Raw genomic sequence first — 21,631 nt, 5'->3', positions numbered from 1 at the left:
GAGTCCAAAAGGACTCCCAGACTCTTTACCAATGATGACGGGCGTAACGCCTCGCCATCCAGGGTGGGCAGATGGATGTCCCCACTGCCCGGTCCACCCAGCCATAGGATCTCCGTCTTTGCTGGATTCACCCTCAACCTGCTGGCACGCAGCCATACAGTAACGGCCTTGAGGCACTGATGGAAACAATCGGGTACAGAGTCCGGTCGGCCTTCCATCTTCAGCACCAGCTGAGTGTCATCGGCATACTGATAACACTCAAGCCCAAAACCTCGAACCAGCTGAGCAAGTGGTCGCATATAGATGTTAAACAACAGAGGGGAGAGAATGGCCCCCTGAGGAACCCCACAAGATAGAGGGGACCTCTTAGAGACCAGGCCTCCCCTCTCCACTCGCTGTCCACGGTTGTGAAGAAAGGAGGACAGCCAGTTTAAAGCTGTCCCCCTGATTCCAGCAACAGCAAGGCGGTGGGTCAAGAGATTGTGGTCGACTGTGTCAAATGCTGCTGTGAGATCCAATAGCACAAGCAGCGCTGACCCGCCCTGGTCAAGCTGGCATCGAAGGTGATCCGTGATGGAAATCAGCACAGTCTCTGTCCCATGCCCCGCATGGAAGCCGGATTGGAAGGGATCTAGTCCGGCGGTGTCGTCTAGGAATTGCTGCAACTGCTCCACTGCTGCCCTCTCAATCACCTTGCCCATGTACAAGGTTTGTACATTGGATATAAACATGCGCTTAAAGAGGGAAGGTTCTCAGTTATCCAACAGCACACAACCTCTGTAAAATGAGCCACAAAGGAAAAGAGTTATCAAGTTTAAAACAGCTATATTTGAAATTATCTAATGTAAATATGAAAATGTCTAGATTGAGGAAAGTAATAGTGCCACTCTATTCTGCTTTGGTCAAACCTCACCTGTAATACTTTATACAGTTCTGGGCACAATTCAAGAGTGATATTAGCAAACGGGAACATTTCCAGATAAGAGTAGCCAAAATGACAAAAGGTCTTGAAAATCAAGCCCTATAAGGACGTGCTTAGGGAGCTGGGTATGTTTAGCTTGGAAAAGAGAAGGTTAAGAGGGGACATATCAGATGTGTTAAAATATATGAAAGAATATCCTACTGAAGAGGAAGCGACTTTGTTTTCTGCTGCTTTAGAGACCAAGACAGAACAATGGATTCAAACTACAAAAGGAGATTCCACCTAAGAGTTAGAAAAATATTCTTACAGTAAATGCTGTTTGACATTGGGGCATGCTGCCTCAAAGTGTGTTAGATTCTTGTTCTCTGGAGATGTTTAAATAGAAACTGGATGGTCACCTGTCACAAATCATTTGTGTGTTCCTGCATAGCAGAGATTGGACTAAGTCACTCTTTTGGTCACCCCCAACTTGGTGATTCTACCCATCATTTTCTCCATCTAAATGATCACCTGAGGGCCTTTGAGCCATGAAGTCCAGAATGTTGGTCCTCACTGTGCCACTTCTAATTTCTGTTCTCTTCACCTACAGACACATCTTACAGCCTCATTTCCCCCCACTAGTTCAGCCTACAGTGCAGCATGAACATTAGGTTGTCCTCTGCTCATGCGTGGGTTACCATGTCCTTTCCAGTTCGCTCGGAGGCTGCTAAACTTCTGACCAATGCCATGTAACTGAAAATAAAGGCCATTTGGTGAAATAACATATTACAGAATTGTAACTGAGACATCTAGTTGATTCTTCTGCCAGGAACACCCACCAGTTTCTTCCTTAACTCAATGAGATGGCCAGTAGATGCTCAGCTGTGGGAAAAGGCTAATTAATAAGCAAATACCAACATGGCTCAACTAATTATGAAATAAACTAATGGAAGACAGACCCTCAGTTCATTGACTCGGTCAATCAGCCTTTCATATCTCCTTTGCCATTTAACTTCATTTGCTTTAGTTCATGGCTACAGCATTTATAGATGAAAATTAACCAGAGTCACTATACAAGAAAAGAGAGGTGAGAGGCATTTGAAACTGACTCTTTTCTTGGGAAGACTGTTAATTTATTCCATATCCAAAACTCATAAACTTCCTTTACATCTGATTTATGTAGAGCTGGGAAGTTTCTTGCAATAAACAAGTTAATTGGAATTAGTGTCTTTCTCTAGTGACCAACATGTAAATAGGACGCATTACAACTGTAAAGTAATGAAGTTCAAATGGGGGTGTAGATATGAGGGCATTGCCCCCCTCAAATAAGACTTCTTCCCCTTCCTGATGAAATATTCCTTCAGCCCCCAAATTTCTAGCATAGAAGATACTTAAAACTGCTGTTGAAGATTTAGGCCCCATCTACACTGCCATATAAAATCCAGATTATCTGATTTGATAATCTGGATTATATGGCAGTGTAGATCTAGCTCTAGAAATGCAATTGAAGCATTCAAAGAAAAGAGACAGAGAAAGTTACCAAGGGATTGCAGACATAAGAAATACCAGAGATTTATGTGTGAGTGATTTTCAGTGTTTGGCTCCCTGCAATGCTGGTGAATTGGGAATTAGTTGTAATGCCCAGAGTGATATGCAATGTTCCATATATGCTTGCATCAGTTTTATTTTTTTCATTTTCAATTTATACCAAAAGGAATTTGTCTTTTAAGAAGCCATTATCTTAACATTTTCATCAAGCACTTCACCTTAATCCAATACTTTTTTCGTGCTCAGTCATTGCTGGTCTTCTACAGCAGCAGAGGCTGAAGCTGAAATTTTTCCTTCTACTCAGCTAATGAGGCAGCAAGCATTCAAATTCTGCTACTTGAATAACCAAACCCTTGATATGATTTCCACTCTCTCATCCATGAGGTAAAGCAACACAACTTAATATAAATAGCTGCATCTTATTCTGCATTTTTCATGAGCTTCCAATAGAAAAAATAAGTTCTGAACTTGTGAATATGCCCTCTTGATATCCATTTTTATAGGAAGAAATGAGACTAGAATTGAACCCTCTTTTCATTAAAGCTTGCATATTTCATAGACAACGGAAGCACTTAAGGGGCAGAGGGGGAGTCTATGATTTTTAAATTGCTAGAAACTCCTCATTGCAATTCACATGGGTCTTCTTAATAATAAAATAATCCATTTGAAGTATTCTAGATTAGTGCTGGGCCAAGGAAATAAGTTGCCTCTTGAGGTTCATAATGCTTTCAACCTTTAAAAGGATGTAAAGGATGTACACCATAAATGGACAAACAAAGGTATGATATGGAGTTGTGTGCCTTAAATAGCATGCCATTTTCTTTGGCTTTTACATCTTTCACAGGAAATGTCCAATATAGGCATCATTAAGGGAATGATTTTTAGGCCCTCAATAAACATAAATGCAAGAAGATGAAAATTATGACACAGTTAATATGTAATCATTGCATTTTATGATCTCTTTCAAGACATTTTATTCAGCATTATTGTGTTATAATTTATTAAATATAGAATATAAACATACTGTTAACTCACTTGCTATTTTGTATCCATTCTATGTACATAACCAAATTCTACTAAATGTTTACAAAGCATAAAAGGGAAATAGAATTGGCCAAGGTTTATCTCAGTAGTAGGTTTGGGACACACATTTTGGCAGTATATAAATGTAAGTGTTCCAACACATGAACATATTGCAGGCCTCAGAAACACGTGTTCATGTGCTAATCATCTTGGTTATCATGTTGCTGCCACCAAATTTAAACTGCATCTGTTCTGTTTTTATGGTAGCCACTGTTTAAGCAACAAATACTTGTTTCCTATCTAATTTTCATTCAAGGCCCTTTTTAGTGTCCAGCTCTGCTCATGACAGACAATATTTGTGAGAGGGTGTCAAGAAGAGAAAATAACCATGTATAAGGCAACCTCACATGTAAATCGAGGGAAGGTTTTGGGACAAAAATTATAGATTTTTATATAACTTATGACTGAGGGTTCATCCACACAGGGCCCAAAACACAGACCCTCTTGGACTTTTACCTGAGGCATCCAAATGACATCTTGGGTAAAAGCGAATTAATTTGGAACAAAGCAGGAAAACCCTACTTTGTCCCAAATTAATTAAATACTGGATTAATTCCGAGTCTTCCTGAAAAACCCGGGTCTAATCCAGTATAGAACCTGTGTGGTCTGCTCCTGCCCCCCGCCCCTTACCGGTGCATCATTTCTACATGTCAGGAGGACTCCGGCACCAGGGTAATGGTGGCCGGGTAAGTTATTTTTTAATTTTTACAACTTTTCTGGGTAGTTTTATCTGGTGTCTGGAAGCCCCAAAATGCCCAGGATGAACTAAGCTCTTGCTTTTCATTACTCTACTTAGAGCACTTACAGTACTTACACTGACCTGCAGATAAGCTGACCCAGGGTTTTGGAGGTGTTTGGTGAAGCTTTCTAGACTTATATGTATGTGAATATATAAGATTGATCAATCATTTTCAATCTACATTAAACTCATGATAGATTAGAAAAAAAATCAACTAGATATATACAGAAGATTCAGGTCTCTGTGCTACTTTATTTGTTCCAGTAAATCTACCCCTTTCTGGGTTCCACCACATAGATTCTATTCCTGAATACTCAAAAGCCAGCAAATTTTTCATAACCATCTGTTGAATTAGCATTTTAATGAATTTTTGAACTAAAGTGTGCATCCATTCTAGAAACTCATCTTTCACCTCTGGGGAAACAAAGCAGAGAACTGATTCTCCTATATTATTTCACTCAGTATTACAGTCAAATATGCTTCTTAATTCTTCCCACCTAGCCAGAATGCTCTACTGTAGAAATGGGGAAAGTTTGTTCCAAGGGTCTGGGGGGAGATTCATATCCAGACCACACACTTCTGTGGTTGTATCTGATTAGGGATTGAAGACAGGAGAGTATTAATAAAACTTTAAACACACTGCATAAAAACAAACAATGGTTTGTAGGAAAGAAAGCTGTTGCATGGATCAGATCTGTCTTTCAACCTCACATTATGTTGCATTAAGGCTTAATGCTAGTGTGCCACAGTAGTTTTGAGTGTTAGAATAGAAGACAAAAGTTAAAATCATTGCTCAGAACCTATTAGATGACCATGGACAAGTCACATTCTTTCAATCTCAGAAGGTGGCAAGTGTAAAGCCCCCTCCGAACAAATTCTGCCAAGAAAACTATATGGTAAGTTTGCTTTCAGATCATCATTAGTCAGAAATAAGGCACACACTATAACAAAGGGTTATTCCTGAACCACAATTCAATGTCATTTACTGTAGAATAATACTTCTACATGCAGGTCTATGCTAAACTGAACCCCTTACCATTCCCTAATCTACCATAGAGCTGCTGAGAGTCCTCTCTATAGATATTCCCTTCTGGAGAGCAGCAATTCTAGACCTTATTCCGAAAGCTTTGCCTTTGTCTTTAGTGTCATGTAGGCCAGACTTGATTTGCTGTGTAATATAAGGGGTTGTATTCAGATTAGTCACATCTAACAAAGTTCCATTGCTCTCACTGAGTCACATAAATATGGGTGTAAACTGATGTCATTGTTACTAGCAGAAGACTGATTAAAGAGGTAGTAAAGCACTGAACTGAAACAGAAACAAACTGCCTGAAAAGATCCTCTTATTTCATTCTGGCATCCTAGGATCTCTTCACACAGGGCTAACTAGCTCCATTCTGCTGCTTTTGGCCAAGACTTGGACAAGGCTTGCCAAATGCCATAAGATGACCCACATTCCTCCTGAAATGGAGGGGAAGTGCCAGAAGGTGCTTTCTCCTCCTCCTCCTCCAACGGGAGGAAAGTGTTTTTCAGGCAGCTCAGATGGATCTACCCACACTTTCCTCACCTTTTCCCCATGATGGGGAAAGAATGGTATAACAAAATTAGCAGCTGACCATAGGTTAACTATATCAATGACCGATGTTTTTGGAAGGTATGACTGCCACCACCTCAGTTTTATTGGTCTGAGGAACCAAAGGTGTGAATGTGTTGTAGGTAAGGTGTGTTTGCCCTTAGTTCTTCTATTGCTTCTTCGCTGGCTGACTGGACTTTAAAGAGATTTCTATTATTGACTTGACTTAGTTCTGAGGAGATTGACAGACTGAAGCTGACACCAGTTAAAAATGAACTAGAAAAGGTTTATTGAACTTTAAGCAAATATCTACTCATAGAATGAGCGGTACAGAAACTTGATTCAGTTGTAGAGGTTTAGTATATTTAAATCAGGAGTTTCACTGACAATAAAGCTTTTAAAACTGTGAGTTTCCTTAAACACACTGCTCTACTCCTAGAAACAGTATCACTTAGAGAACAGACTCCTATCTGTCTCACACACAGGGCAATAAGCTCTCTTAAACTTCTCCTAAGTCTAAGAAGACAAGTCTTTCTGTTACTGATCCTCTCAATACAGTAACCCTAGCCCTTGTCTGCTACTTATTCCCTATCCTTAAGGCTCACTTTAAAGCTTTCTTTCCCTGTCAGACTCCTATTTAGCTTCCTCTCCTAAAAATCCCTTCCTTCTGTGTCTGATGTCAAGACACTTCTCCCCCTTGTCAAAAGCTGACAGCCTCTTTCCCTCTCTCAACCGACTCCTCCCCTAATTGCTCTGACCAATCAGGAGTCGGCTTGACTCCTCCTCCTGCTTCTGCCTGTCTTTCAAGATGACAGCCACTGACTTTCAGGCTTCGGCCTGGATGCCTTAAAGGTAGATTTCACTACAGATGGCAAGGCAATGCACATTGCCACATGATGTCACCCATTCTCCCATCTGCCATTCTCCCATCTCCCAGCTACCTGAAAAACACTTTCCACCACATGGTGGAGGGGAGAGCGCCTGTCCCATCCCCACCATGTGATGGGGAAGGAGGGAGAGCATTTGTTGGTGACTGCCGGCACAAAGGCACACCCCCCCCCCACTGGACTGTGTGAAGAGGTCCATAGAGACACCCAGTTTCCACAGCCTCATCCAAAGATCAGATAAAGTTACTTTTTGGATTCCATTTTCCAGAATTCACCAGCTAGCTCTGATTCACCCTGTCCTTCAAAACCTAACTATGCCAAAACTACTCTTGAGCCTTCGTGAAATATTTTTAGACATCTTGCTTGGAATAGTCAGATTTACAGATGCAACTTCAGAAATTAAATGCCTTCAACTGCCAGTAAGCAGATAGCATGGCTTCAAGCCAACAAAACACTTAAGCATGTGCCTACATTTGAGCACACATGTAGCCTCATAGAGATCAACAGGGCTGACTCAAAACCCACTGAAGTCACCAGGAGCTTGTAAAAGGATGGCCTTACAGTTAGTCTTGTACTTAGGCCCTGATCCAGCAGAGCACTTATCAGATCAATGATGTCAGGTAGTCCATCCAGGCAGCTGACTGAAGAGAGATGAGGCTGAAGTATAGGAATGATTCGCTGAGTCACACTTCAGAGCAAATAAAACAAGCCTGGTGTGACAGTAATTGCTGCTTCAGTAGAAGACACACAACTTACCCAAACAGAAAAGGGGTGAAGAAGTCCAATGATTTCAGTACATATTTTCTAGGAAACACTGTAAATGTTTCAAGTGTAAATGTTTCATAGTATTTTACATTCTTCCTTGAAAGGGGACTAAATTTGCAGGTTAAATAATAGTAAGATTGCAAAGGTATGCAGGATAAGTGTAGGGAATAGCAGAGTACCAGGCCTGTAGCGAGGGGGGGGGGGTTAGGGGTTCAACCCCCCCCAAAAAAATGTTTCAGATTTTTTTAAAAACCTGGTTTACTCATGAAATTTAACTGGTTAACCAAATCCCCATGCTAAGTCTATGAGATGCAAAAAATTAAGAGTCCCTCCAGAACTGCAAGCACTATCTCAGACAAATATTGACAATTTATTCACACTGACATTACTTGCAGCAATAGCCGATGTAGCAAAGCAACCAAGTTGGGGGGGGGGGTGTTGAATGCTCTCATTAAGGAGGCCATACTTGGTGGAGGTGGTTAACAGGGGCGGAGCTGCAGTCTATTGAAGGCTGCTCTGTCCCCTGCTGTGCTCTTTTCTTCAGCGTGAGATAAGAGGCAGGTTTCAACTCCCCCCCCCGAAAATGTTGACCCCCCCCCCGAAAATGTCGACCCCTCCCAAAAAAATTTTCTGGCTACGGCCCTGCAGAATACTATTTTGTTTTTGGCTTATGTATAATTCCTTATTCACAACCTATGTTTCCCATAATATTATATCATGGGTTAATATGTGTGCTTTTGGATGTTACGGCAGCATTACTCACTAGTTGCCTGTCTGCCTTGTGTGTTGAAATAAAAATACATTGTAGCAAATCCAGCGATGCTCAGCAGAGGAACCCATCACCCCACACCATGGAAAACATGTGTTTTCCTTCCCTCCCCCATGCCTGAACTCCCTCCCAGGCTCCCCTCTCATCTTGCCGGAGCCTTCTTTGGATGCAGACTTGCAGCTTTTGCCTCTCTCCCTCCTCCCTGGAAGATCCAGTCTTGGAGCAGAAATCCCCCTCCCCTACCCAAAAGCCCTCCTTCTGCTCTTCCAAGGGAGGGGACAGTAAGGAAAGGGGTATTTCAGGCCTTGTTGGAGTAAGTGCAGGGGAAAATGGGGTGAAGGGAGGAGGCGGGCTAGAAGTGCCCATGCCCACCCTTGGTGATCTCAGATAAGCCCGGATGAGTATCTGGACACCCCCTACAAAGCCCAGGGGTTTCAGCCAGCTATATGGCCTCCATCCCAAGAGGAACTGGGATTTAAAATCCTAATTCCTCTTGGATTTTTGCCTGTCTAGAAGGGCCCTACAAGAGCTAATTTAGCTCTACATACATCTGAAGGTGATGAAGGGTGAAGATTGAACTGACTCTAGCCAGTAAATTTCTTCCAGCCTTGGATTTTACTTTGGTAGCTATGGAGCCAAATGAAGAAGACCAGGATCTCTATGACCACAACAAGGGTGAAGAAATTACAGATCATTCGCATGATTCTTTTAAGTGGAACAGAAACTTCCTGTACACATGTCTTGTGTCACTTAATCCTATGTCAAGATTGGAAACAATGTTCCTGACACATGTATGAGAATTAAGCAAGTAACTGCAGCAGGAATCTACCATGTGGGAATGGACTCTGTAATATAAATCAATGTCTGAAAGATGCCTGTGATGGCCCCAAGGACTTTCTGCATGCATAGCATATACTCTGTCATTAAGTAACAGATCTTTCTCAAAGGAAAACAAGAGGTCTCATATTGCTTGTAAATTGTTACACTAACATTAAACTTATGGCACAATCTTAATGTACATTATCTGTCCCAAGAGAGGATATTTCAACTATCCTAAAGAATTATGGCTTCCCTATAAGAATTATGTCTTTATTTGTAAAATGTATCTCCCATTAACCTTAGCCTTAGGTCCCTTCTACACTGTCCTATATTCCAGAATCTGATCCCAGATTATCTGCTTTAAACTGGATTATATAAGTCTACACTGCCAGATAAAGTGGGATAAGCAGATAATCTGGGATCAGATACTGGGATATAGGGTTGTAAGGAAGTGTATCATTTCTACAAATCAGTTAAATGGAGATTCTGTAACTTTGACATGTCATAGCTCATATGCTCATGACATCTTGTATCTTTTTTCAGCTGAAGGATGTGACCTCGACCTTGGTGTAATGCTAAATAATATGGCATACAGCTTCAGAACTTGTATAAATAATGGATTATATGGTGTTGTTTTTGCTTTTGTTGTTACAATTTATTCAGTTTATGATTTACCTAGGGCTGGACGGAATGGATAAGCTACTCTAATTGGTCACTGTGCCTTTGACTATTCTATGAGGACAAGTTATTTCTTCATGTAGCCAAATTTATCTTCTCTCCTTTGCCATGGAACACATAATTAACATCTATCTAGAATAGTTAGCAGTCATGAAGAACTTCATAAACTATCCCCAAATTAGTTAGCACTATTAGAGCAAAAGTGCTGAGTTATGAGTTTGGAAAAGACTAGGGCTGGATCTACACTACCCTATATGCCAAGATCTGATCCTAGATTATCTGCTTATCCCATATTATCTGGCAATGTACACTCATATAATCCAGTTCACATCAGATAATCTGGCATCAGATCATGGGAAATAGGGCAGTGGAGATCCAACCTTATCTTTCAGTCACCAGTCACCACTCTCACAAACATATCTCTTTGAAATAAGAGAGATGGTCTTCTTGGTGGTTCCCCCTGTCATTGGATTGCCCTTCCCATGGGTATTACATTGAGGCCCCATCTTCACTGCCATATAACACCATTTCAGAATGCAGTTCAACTGCATTGAACTGCCTTATATGGAAGCATAGACTCATATAATCCAGTTCAATGCAGTTAAACTGCATTCTGAAACTGTATGACATGGAAGTGTAGATGAGACCAAAATCCCCCAGCAGGTAATAACTTTTCTGTTCCACCAGGCTTTGGGGAAAGACTACAAAGGGCTTTAACAGTGTGCTATTCCATAGATTTTATTTTTATGGTTATATTTAATGTCTTTAATTTTACATTTTAGTGCTATACATAAGTTTAATTACATTTCAGCAAAGCATTCTCTATGCTTTTCCCTATATACTTTTATGTATCTTTAAACTCTTATAAACTACTTTGAGTCTCAACTCCATGAAAAAGTTAGGATATAAAATTCATTAAATTAGTAAGCAGATAAATCCTTCCCAAAACAAAGCCCTGTGGAAATGACAGTCACAATGCTAACCCCCTACATTGGGAAAATAGCTTAGAAAGAAGAAGAAGATAGATCCTTTCTATCAGAGAGATCCTATAGGGAGAACACATGACCAATTTAAGGCAATGTTAGAATGCTTATTCACACCGAAAACTGATTTCTCACAAATTCTGTAAATGTGCTGACAGTTTTTCATTCTTACATTTCTGACAACTGGCATACAATTAATGTTTGAGAATGAAAACAGTAATTGCATTTAATTTGTTGTAATTTAGAAGTCAAAGGGGTGCTTTGTTTTTTGTAAATATGCTCAAGTTCTAGAAAAAATACTTTTATAAAATATCATCCACTTACTGAAAACTGTATGACAACAAATACTGGGAGACAGACCATGTTTGAGTATTTCAGGTAAACAAATAAACTTTGTGTTTTAGTGCCAAACATATTATTTTGCCACTCAGAGAAATTAGTGAAATATCAAGTGCATGAATTCCAGGTTGCTAAGCCTTTAAAGATGATTATTGAATCTCATTTTGCCTTTAGGGTTCTATCAGTCAATTAGCAACTGGTTATTAGCTGAAATGTTGCTGTCTGTCAAAACTTATCTATATTGTAAATTTGAATACCTGTGGCTTGTGCCTTGCAGCAATAGTCTGTGTTGAGGGCATAATTCAAACCTAATGTTTTTCTTCCTGTCATTCTATGTTTCAGGGTGCATCTATACCAGAAATCTATACCAATTGGTGGGGACGAGAGACAGGGCCTTCTCGGTGATTGCTCTCCAGCTATGGAACTCCCTTCCTGGTGAGATCAGGTCGGCCCCCTCCCTCCTGTCCTTTACAAGGATGGTAAAAACTTGGCTGTGGGACCAAGCTTTCAGGACAGGGCAATAAAGTGGCAATAGGAAAAATGACCAGGGCAATTAGATTTGATGCGGATTACTAGGATGGTTTTAAATGGTGTATTTTAATATTTTGATAAATGTTTTTTAATGTTTACGTATTGTATGTGAATTTGTGTCCCAGAATTGAATGTTTACCGTGTATATGCTGTGCTCCGCCCTGAGTCCCCTTCGGGGTGAGAAGGACGGAATATAAATGTTTTAAACAAACAAACAAACATAATTCACCTTGATACCACTCTTACTGCCATGGCCCAATGCTATGGAATCCTGGGAGCTGTGATTTTATAAATTTTATATCAGGAACTTATACTCCCAGAATTCCATAGCATTGAGCATTAATTCTATAGTATAGATGAAACCTCAGTAAACACAGCTCTGTGATGGAATCCAAGCCTGATTAGAAGTACCGGTAAGTCACGTGCCATTCAGCAAGACTTACTTCCAGGTAAATGTATACTGGGCTGAATCTACACTGCCCTATATTCTAGGATCTGATTTGAAGTGTATTATATGAGTCAACAGTCTCAGATAATCTAGGATAAGAAGATAATCTGGGATCAGATCCTGGGATATAGGATATAGTGTATATTCAGCCTCAGATTCTGCTGCCATCTTAGACTGGATCTACACTTCCTTATAGTCCGCATTACTAAACCAAATAATCCAGATTTTCTAGTTTGAACTAGATTATATGCATCTATACTGCCATATAATCCAGTTAGAAGCAGATCACCTTTAGGTGGGGCCTAAACCATATTTACCTGAGAATGGGTACAATTTAATTCAATGAAGTTTACTATCAAATAAACATCTCTTAGGTTGAACTGTAAATGGCAAATGCCCAAGTGTACTCAGAGAAGTCTTTTATCTACAACAGGTGGGTAGAGTTTAATTGGCACTTGTGAATGAACAACTAAGGCTCCTTCCACACTGCCCCTATATCCCAGGATCTGATCCCAGATTATCTTCTTATCCCAGATTATCTGGCAGTGGAGATCATATAATCCAGTTTAAAGCAGATAATCTGGGATCGGATCCTGGGATATAGGACCAACATAAAAGGGGCTTCAGACACTTTGAAAAGATCTAGAGAGAAACTTAATTATATGGGTTAAAAATTGTGCAAGCCTAAAGGACCTCAGAATTCTTTTCTCTCTTGTGATTGATAGATTCATAGGTTTTAAATATTGTGATTTGGAGGGCTCTCATTCACAGGATCGTCATAAGCTAAAGTTGACTTGACAGTGGTTAACAACAATCTATCTGCACACACACACACATATATATATATAGCTAGAAGGAGAGGAGGGAGGGAAGGAGAGTATTCAAAGAAAATAATTCCAATGTCTCCCAAAGCTAAAAACCAAAGTATACCAGAAATCAGGGCATGAAAAGATGACTAAGGACCTCTTCACACAGCCCAAAATTCAGCAGTGGCAATGGATGTTTCTCAGTCCTGCCACAGAGCTTGATGACTCCTATCACACTCTGGAAAAGTATTCCTGGGGTGGCTCCAGGGCGGAACTGTCACCAAAACCCTGCCGCCACCAAAAAATTGCTTGCGGAAGCCGATGGGAGACTTCCCATCAATCAATGAGGACAGTCGGCTTCATTGCACTTCCCCTCCATGTGGTGAGGTAGGTGCGACGCTGGGATGGTGCAGGGCAGGGGGTGACAGGTCCCCACACCCTCTGGGAGGGTGCTAGCAATGTCATCACAATCTGCTACGATTCCAGCAGTGCATGTGACAAGGTTGTAAGTACGTAGCAACATAAGAATTAAAATATATACATACATATACAGACAAATTTGGCTTTTGCTTGCATTAGTGACTCATGATAATAGGTAACAATTAAAAGACCTTTTAAAAAAGTAAAAAAAATGCTCTAAGCATTTCCTCTCTTGATAATGGTCAAATAAAATACAAACTGTAGAGTGCCCTGGAAAGCTTGACAGTCAGGCACACAGATCTAAATCAAAGATAATTTAGATTTAGTGGAACTAATGCTTTATATAATGACTTCATAAAGTTCATGTGCCTGTGATGTAGTACATGAAGCTATCTTGAAGGTGATTTGCTTTATTTTAAGAATTGTTTTTGCTACAGTTTGTTGCAAGTTTTACATGCACACACACACCTTTTGAAGGGTCCCTACATAATTAAGTAGTTTTGATAATATTATATAATTTATAATAACACAATGAGCTGTAGCCAAATCCACAGGGAGTCAGAAAAATGAGACCTCTCTAGTCTCAATAGTTTGTCTTGTCAAGCATTAGGAAAATGCCCACCACAGTAGATTTCTATTAATTGATTAGGTCACCAACCAGTTCTTTCCCTACAAGTGCCATATTAAATGTTTGATATTCGCCTCTTACATCTATTTTACCTTATTTCATATACTTGGAGAATAGCCATGCACATAATTTTGTAAATGTCTGGAGATAAATTAGTGTAAGTACTTTGTTATCCATCTCTATAGGTCATATGCTAATTTAATTGATGATGATCACATTAATTCCTTGGTATTGTGCTTTCTACACATTATTATTTTTTCTCCACTCAAGGAGGGTGTCTCCTAAACAATTATTCCGTTTTTATTAACACCTCTCTTCTTTCAGGTTCATAAAATCGCATCCAAATCCACTTTATTATAAAAATTATTCCTATGTTATTGTAGACCATAAAGTCCTTTCCTTTTTTTTCCTTCATTTTTTTCATATTATGAATATCAATGCTATCATTTATTAGTTGCTCATCAAAATCTTGAAGCAGCATCCAACCGGCTTATATTAAGAAATGTGGGAAAGGGTCAAAATAGCTTAATGCAGCCAATGTCACTGAGTGTGTCTGATATAAAAGTTATATTGACATTGTCAAAACCCTGGTCCTATATACATAAGTTTGGGGGGGAAAAGATACTTTTTGGACTACAGTTTCCAGATTTGCACAGCTAGTATGGCCAATAACACATACTGAAGGGACAGACAATAAGCCATGGCAAGCTCCCTCTCTGTCCTCTATATACGTGCTGGCTTGAAAACTTGATTTTCTTTCTACCTTTTTGCTTATTTTGCCTCTAAGGACAATGACTGTGTTACTTTCAGTTTACTGAATATGGAGCCTCCTCCTCTGAAAACCTTTGGTAAGAAAAACATGGGCACCTTCAAGGAATGAAATGTCAATAATACCATAGAACTAAACATATTTGCAAAATGTTGTTTATTATTTATACCATAGACCCACTGTTATCTGCAATAATTCAGTGCTGAGAACCACCATGGATACAAAAATCATGGACCCATGCCCCCTATTATTAAATGACAGTCGCATACATTAGCGTGTCCACTTTCACATCACATGTAGTAATCCTCAGTTGCTGGAAAATATAGGTCCGGAAGACCCACTGTATTTGTATGGAAACTCTTATCCAATGAGCTAAGGCAAACTTGGAATTATCCCCACAACTACTTTGTGAAGAAGATTAACCTGAAAGAGACTGGCTTGCCCAAGACCATGGCACAGTAGCACTACAACACTGGCCTCCCAAGTTCTAACCAAGCTCAACCTGCTATAAGTATGGTGGCCAACCCTGAGCCTGTGGAATACCCTTCTGAAAGAATTTAAAGCAGCTCCGTCTCTTTTCTCCTTTAAGAACTAGTTGAAAACTTTCCTGTTTGGACAGTCCTTCAAAGAAGAAATTTAGCCTGAAGTGCCAGAAAATGCCATAACCTTATTGACTGGAACACAGTGCAATATAACTCGACATGATGCCACATGAATATATATTGTTTTTAATTGTCCATTTTAAGAGGCTTTTATATATTATTTATTGTCTTATTGGTCTGGATACATGTGTTTGGACTGTTGTTTGTATGACATTGGTATATTGTAAGTCACTTTGGGTCCTGGGAGGGAGAAAAGCGGGATATAAAATTTTATTATTATTATTATTATTATTATTATTATTATTATTATTATTGCAACCAGAGTTATTGGGATATAAATAAATATAATAATAATCATACTAATTACTATCACGAGTTGTTTAGGATTCTTTGAGAAGCATTGTATCTAAATTATATGTTCTCTTTCCAAATCTTATCTATAGGATGCCATCTGACAGCAGAACATTTGCCATGATTAGATAATTATTTATCATTTGTATGGAGCATTTCCTGGTACTGAAATCAGCGAGTCATTATCTTTATGAGTATCAGCATATCAATTATTGCAAATATTAAAGAGGCCATTAACGCACAGTGGGCAAATATAGGAATGAATTGCAGTTGAGTTGTTGGTGGCATATAATTTAATACTGAATTACTCGGGGATTATTTTCCCCTCTTTTGTAATACTGGCAGTGTATGAGCTAGAAAAATGGCAACTTATAACATATGTTATTTAGAATATGCAGAAGAGGCATGTATACACACACACACACACACACACACACACAAATATCTGTTTCAAATACATCCACGACTGAGTAAAAGAAAGTGATAAGTAATAAATGGAACTCCCTCCCTGGTGAGATTAGATCAGCCCCGACCCTCCTGTCCTTCAGAACGATGGTAAAAACTTGACTGTGGGACCAAGCCTTTGGGACAGTGTGATAAGGCAACAATAGGATGGCTGATCTGATATGATTGTAAACCATTGTTTTTAAAGTGGAGATAATTGACTTTATGTATATGTATAGTTTATTTTATGTTCCAGCACTGAATGTTTGCTGTATATATATTGTGCTCCGCCCTGAATCCCCTTCAGGGTGAAGGGGTCTCACTTATCCAACCTTTGCTTAACCAGCATTCTGTCTTATCCAATGCTGTTATCCAACGTCCCCCTTTTTCTCCAACATTTCCCCTTCAATTAAAGGAATGCTCCCCAACTTTCTCTCCATTCCAAATAAGTGAAAAAGGCAAGACAAGTAGGAAGAGGAGGGAGAAAAGGGGGGAAAGAGGCAGGACCGGGAGCAGAAGTATCCTCCCTCCTTCCTTCTGTGATTTCCACGCTCCTCTTCCATATCCAGGCACTTCCTGCTGGGCCGCTCTAGCCCCAAGGCGTTGCCTTGCCTTAACCTTTTGAGTCCTTGTTGTTAGTATTCTAGGTGTCTGGTGCCGCATTGAATGGGTGACAGCATTTTCCGACATTTTCCATTTACCTGATGTTCTGTTGGCCCGTTTATGTCGGATAAGTGAGACTTTACTGTAATAATAAATAATAATAAATGTTACAAAAACAGTATGTCTGCCTTTGCTTAAAAGCAGATCAGAAACAAGAGCAAACGCTGAAAGATGAGTTACTTAGTTTTTCTACTTTGATTTAAACACTTGACAACTATTCGTGATCATGCAAGATAATGGCTTTATCACATGAGGCAGGCAAACCATCATTGCATACCAGTTTGCCTCCCTTCACCCTGTATTATTCTCCTATTCCTAAATATTGAAGGGCAAAACAGTGGTTTTCAATAGGTCCCCAGAAATTCAACTTCCAGAAATCCTAACAGCTGGGAATCTGGCTGGGATTTCTGGGAGTTATAGGCCAAAACACCTGGGGATCCACAGGCTGAGAACCACTGCACTAATAGCACCACTTCCTGCAATATTCCCACTACTTGCCATAGGGTGATGGGTGATTTCCACTTCTCTGCAGCCATGCCAGCAATCTTGTGACAGCTGTGGGTGAAATTCTTCCCCTCTCTTCCACCCTTGCTTTTGCACAGGTGGTTGCTTTGCTTTAATATCATATACTGATATATATTTGCCAGTTTTTAAATGCTAGAATTGTGTGATTAAAAATAATTTTAAAATTTAATGAACTGCAAGGCACACTGGTTAGGAAATAGTGCAGGAAGGTGTGTAAATGATTTGCTATGGAATCACAGATTGGCAAACGAGTATGAGAAGATATTAAAAGTTCTCAACTAGATGTGTATCCATTATCTACCTCACAAAGTGAAGGTGTCCCATATTTTAACTTTTTAAAATATGGGACAAGGCCATGTTAGCAGCCTTGATGGTTGTTAGGGTGAATGGACCTTGTGCATCATGTGGATCCCACAGAGATCATTCCCCTCCACCCTGATTCATTTGGCCTGTGTTGGTGGGTCCAAATAGATAGCTGACAGTATTAGGACAAAGCCAGTGGCCAGCTTGGGAATGAGGGTACACTATCCTCTCACTAGAGCAGTGGCTCCCAATCTTTGGTCCTCCAGACGTTTTGCTCTTCAGCTCCCACAATTCCTAACAGCTAGTAAGATGGCTGGGATTTCTCAAAGGACCAAAGGTTGGGAACCAGTGCACTAGATGGTGATAAGTACTGTCTATAAAGTGTTATGTATGAGTATCATTTTACCATTTTATTCTCTGCTTCTGTTGTATCATCTATTTATATTTTCTATGACTGCATTTTTCAATATCAGAAAAAGAAGTTATTTCAGTGAAAACCTGTTTTTCTCACAACTTGATTTTTTAAAAACTCACAAATAATTCTAATCACTTTCTAATTCTGCATGAGCTTATTATGCAGACCTTTTCCTTCCTGTTTCATGAGTAGGTGAAGGGCAAATAAGTCACTGATGGCATTGACAAGCTTGTTTGTGTAGGTAGGACTTTTGCAATTTTTAAAAAATCTGCATTTGGATAAAAGATTTGAGCGTAAATGCTTCTTTTGTAAAAATATAAGTTATGGCTTGTATGGAATACCTTAAACAGACTCCAATGTGATATAGTTCAAGACAGACATTGGAGAAGGAAAAATGTATTAACCATTCTCAAAGGATTATGAAGTCTTTCTCAGTCACCTCTCAGTCAGTCCAGGTATATATGTTTAAGGCAATAGCCTGGACTGACCTGCTGAATTTTGTAGATACATAATTACAGTTCATCATTTAGTGAAAAACACAATGGCTGCCATAAAATTTCCAAGACTTTAAAACCTATTTTAAAATTTTATAAGTAGCTGTTAATGTTGTTGAGTGAAAAGGTATCAAGAATTCAGAGACTTACCTGCTCATCTTCTCCCAGGATTTTTTATTTCAACCATGTACTTCAAAGCTTTGTACATAATTAGATTCAAGGCTCTATCAAAAAAACCATTCAGCACTGAAATCAAAATGCAGCCCCTGCAGTCTTGGAGACTATTCTTATATATAAGCGTGCAGTAAATCATGCGTAGCCTGCACTTTGCCATTGAAGGATTCATATTCATACACAAATCATGTAAGAGAGGCTGGCGGATGGCTCCTAGACCCAAAAGCACAGAGGAAGGCAAAGCCAGTGGCATCAATTGATCACATCTTTAAAAGACAGCAGCATCCATAAGCTTGTATGTTCTGAGAGATGGTCTTACATTGGGCATGTGTTGGAGTCCAGATAATGCTAATGCTTGTGCAAGTTAAGCAATGGGTGCTGAACATGTGAGTAGCCCCCTTTCCTCTTATTTATTTATTAGGAGCATTTCTATCCTGTCCTTCTCACCTCTGAAGAGGGACTCAGGATGGCTACCAACAGGCACCATTTGGTGCCAAACAATAAAAACAAAGCATAATATAAATTTAGCATACATTAAACCCATTATAAATACATTAAAACAGTTTACCGTTTCACGTCGTCTTCCAAATCAATCCATTACTGTCAGCTAAAAACAGTCCATTAAAAAATCTATCCTGCAAAAGCTTGATCCCATAATCAGGATTTGAACTTTTTCTGGAAGATCATGAGGGAGGGGGCAGATCTGATCTCATTAGGGTGGGAGTTCCACAGAGGGGCCACCACCTAGAAGGCCCTGTCTCTCGTTCACACCAAACATGACTTCAATGGCGGTGGGACCGAGAGCAGGGCCTCTCCAGATGATCTTAAGGTCCTTGAGGGTTTGTAGAGGGAGATTCATTTGGACAGGTAATCTGGGCAGGAACCATTTAGGGTTTTATAGATCAAGGCCAGCACTTTGAATTGTGCTCAGAAGCTAATAGCCAGCCAGTGGAGCTGGCGTTACAAGGGGATTGTACTCTCCCTGTACCCAGCTCCAGTGAGCAACCTGGCTGCCAAGCGTTGGACTAGCTGGAGCTTCTGAACAGTCTTCAGAGGCAACCCCACATAGGGTGTGTTGCAGTAATCTTATCTCTTATTCACAACTATTCCAAAAACTGAGAAAATCAAAGACTTTGGAACAAGTGTACTGTGATGTCCTTTGTGATCATTGCAAGTCTGTTCCTCTTCTTCATTACAGAAGCTATCCAAGAAATCCTTGTATAAAAGGTTAGTTCAGCACAAACATATGCTGCCTGATAATATATATGTATAGCAAGCTTATGTATGCATTACAACAGGCTTAGAAATATAACAGGTATTACATAGCGAAATAAATGCAGGCTTAAACAAACCAACTCAGTCTGGAAAGGAGGCTAACCAAATAAGACAGTTGTGTGCAAATATTCTGTTGTGATGCCAAGAGGCATTTAGATATGATAGTGGAAGCAAAATAAACTCTGACTTTGCAAAGCTCTGCAAAGGTCAATCCAATTTTAGGCCACAGAAGCAAAGGCATCCCATCCTGAAAATAAGTAGTGGATAGCTTCTTCCTAGTGAACTCTAGCAAAACTGTAATATGTTATGAGCATATCAATATCAGAAAAATGAAGACAAATTGAAGGAAGCTGAGAGAACAGAATAGCAATTAAGTGACTGCAAGGATAGCTAGGAAGAACAAAAAAGAGGTTAAAGTATATAGGATTTCTGAGAGATGATGCAGTTACCTTCTACTGATATCTTATGGCTGTGATGATTTTCAGGGACGCAGATAAATTGCTTAGCAGCATAGAATATACAGAGCATAGTAGTACGAAACAGAATACAGTTTAGACTGAAATCTAGTAAATTGTTCATAACTGCCTGAATTTCTCCCTGAAGCTAGCTAATATAGCAACTGGATTATATGGACCAGTTCAAATATTACGACCACCAAGAAAAACATCTCCTTGATTTCATCCAGCAGTAATAGCTAATAAGTTCTTACAATGACCATTTGCCCAACTTGTACACCAAATTCTACTTTGGAAAACTGCAGATATTTATATAGCCAATGTCACTTATATCAAGAAGCTTCCAAATATTTCTTCATCTAAATGGAGCAGAGTCATATGTAAGAATTCTTTATTACAGAATTATGATTGATTATTTTATATATGTGTGCAATAGTGAACAGCTATTCTTGACATCTAGAACAGCGTTTCTCAACCAGGGGGTCAGGACCCCTGGGGAGTCGTGAGGGGGTGTCAGAGGAGTCACCAAAGATCACCAGAAAAAAACAGTATTTTCTGTTGATCATGGGGTTCTGTGTGGGAAGTTTGGCCCAATTCTCTTGTTGTTGGGGTTCAGAATACTCTTTGATTGTAGGTGAACTATAAATCCCACAACTATAACTTCCAAGTGTCAAGGTCTATTTTCTCCAAACTCAACCAGTGTTTGCATTTGGGCATATTGAGTATTTGTGCCAAGTTTGCTCCATCATTGTCCACAGTGTTCTCCGGATGTAGCTGAACTACAACTCCAAAACTCAAGGTCAATGCCCACCAAACCCTTTCAGTATTTTCTGTTGGTCATGGGAATTCTGTGTGCCAAGTTTGGTTCAGTTTCATCATTGGTAGAGTTCCAAATGCTCTTTGACTATAGATGAACTGTAAATCCCAGCAACTACAACTCCTAAATGACAAAATCAATCACCCCCAACCCCACCAGTATTCAAATTTTGGGCGTATTGGGTATTTGTGCCAAATTTGGTCCAGTGACTGAAAATACATCCTGCATATCAGATATTTACATTACGATTCATAACAGTAGCAAAATTACAATTATGAAGTAGCAACGAAAATAATGTTATGGCTGGGGGTCACCACAATCTGAGGAACTGTATTAAGTGGTTGCGACCTTAGGAAGGTTGAGAATCACTGATCTAGAATGCCCTGTGAAAGTGTAGAACACGTTTCACTCTTGAAACTGTTGGAAT

Source organism: Anolis sagrei, chromosome 3, assembly GCF_037176765.1.
Source record: "Anolis sagrei isolate rAnoSag1 chromosome 3, rAnoSag1.mat, whole genome shotgun sequence".
Taxonomy (NCBI): domain Eukaryota; kingdom Metazoa; phylum Chordata; class Lepidosauria; order Squamata; family Dactyloidae; genus Anolis; species Anolis sagrei.
The sequence above is the reverse complement of the archived record's forward strand: the minus strand, read 5'-3'. Positions refer to the sequence as shown.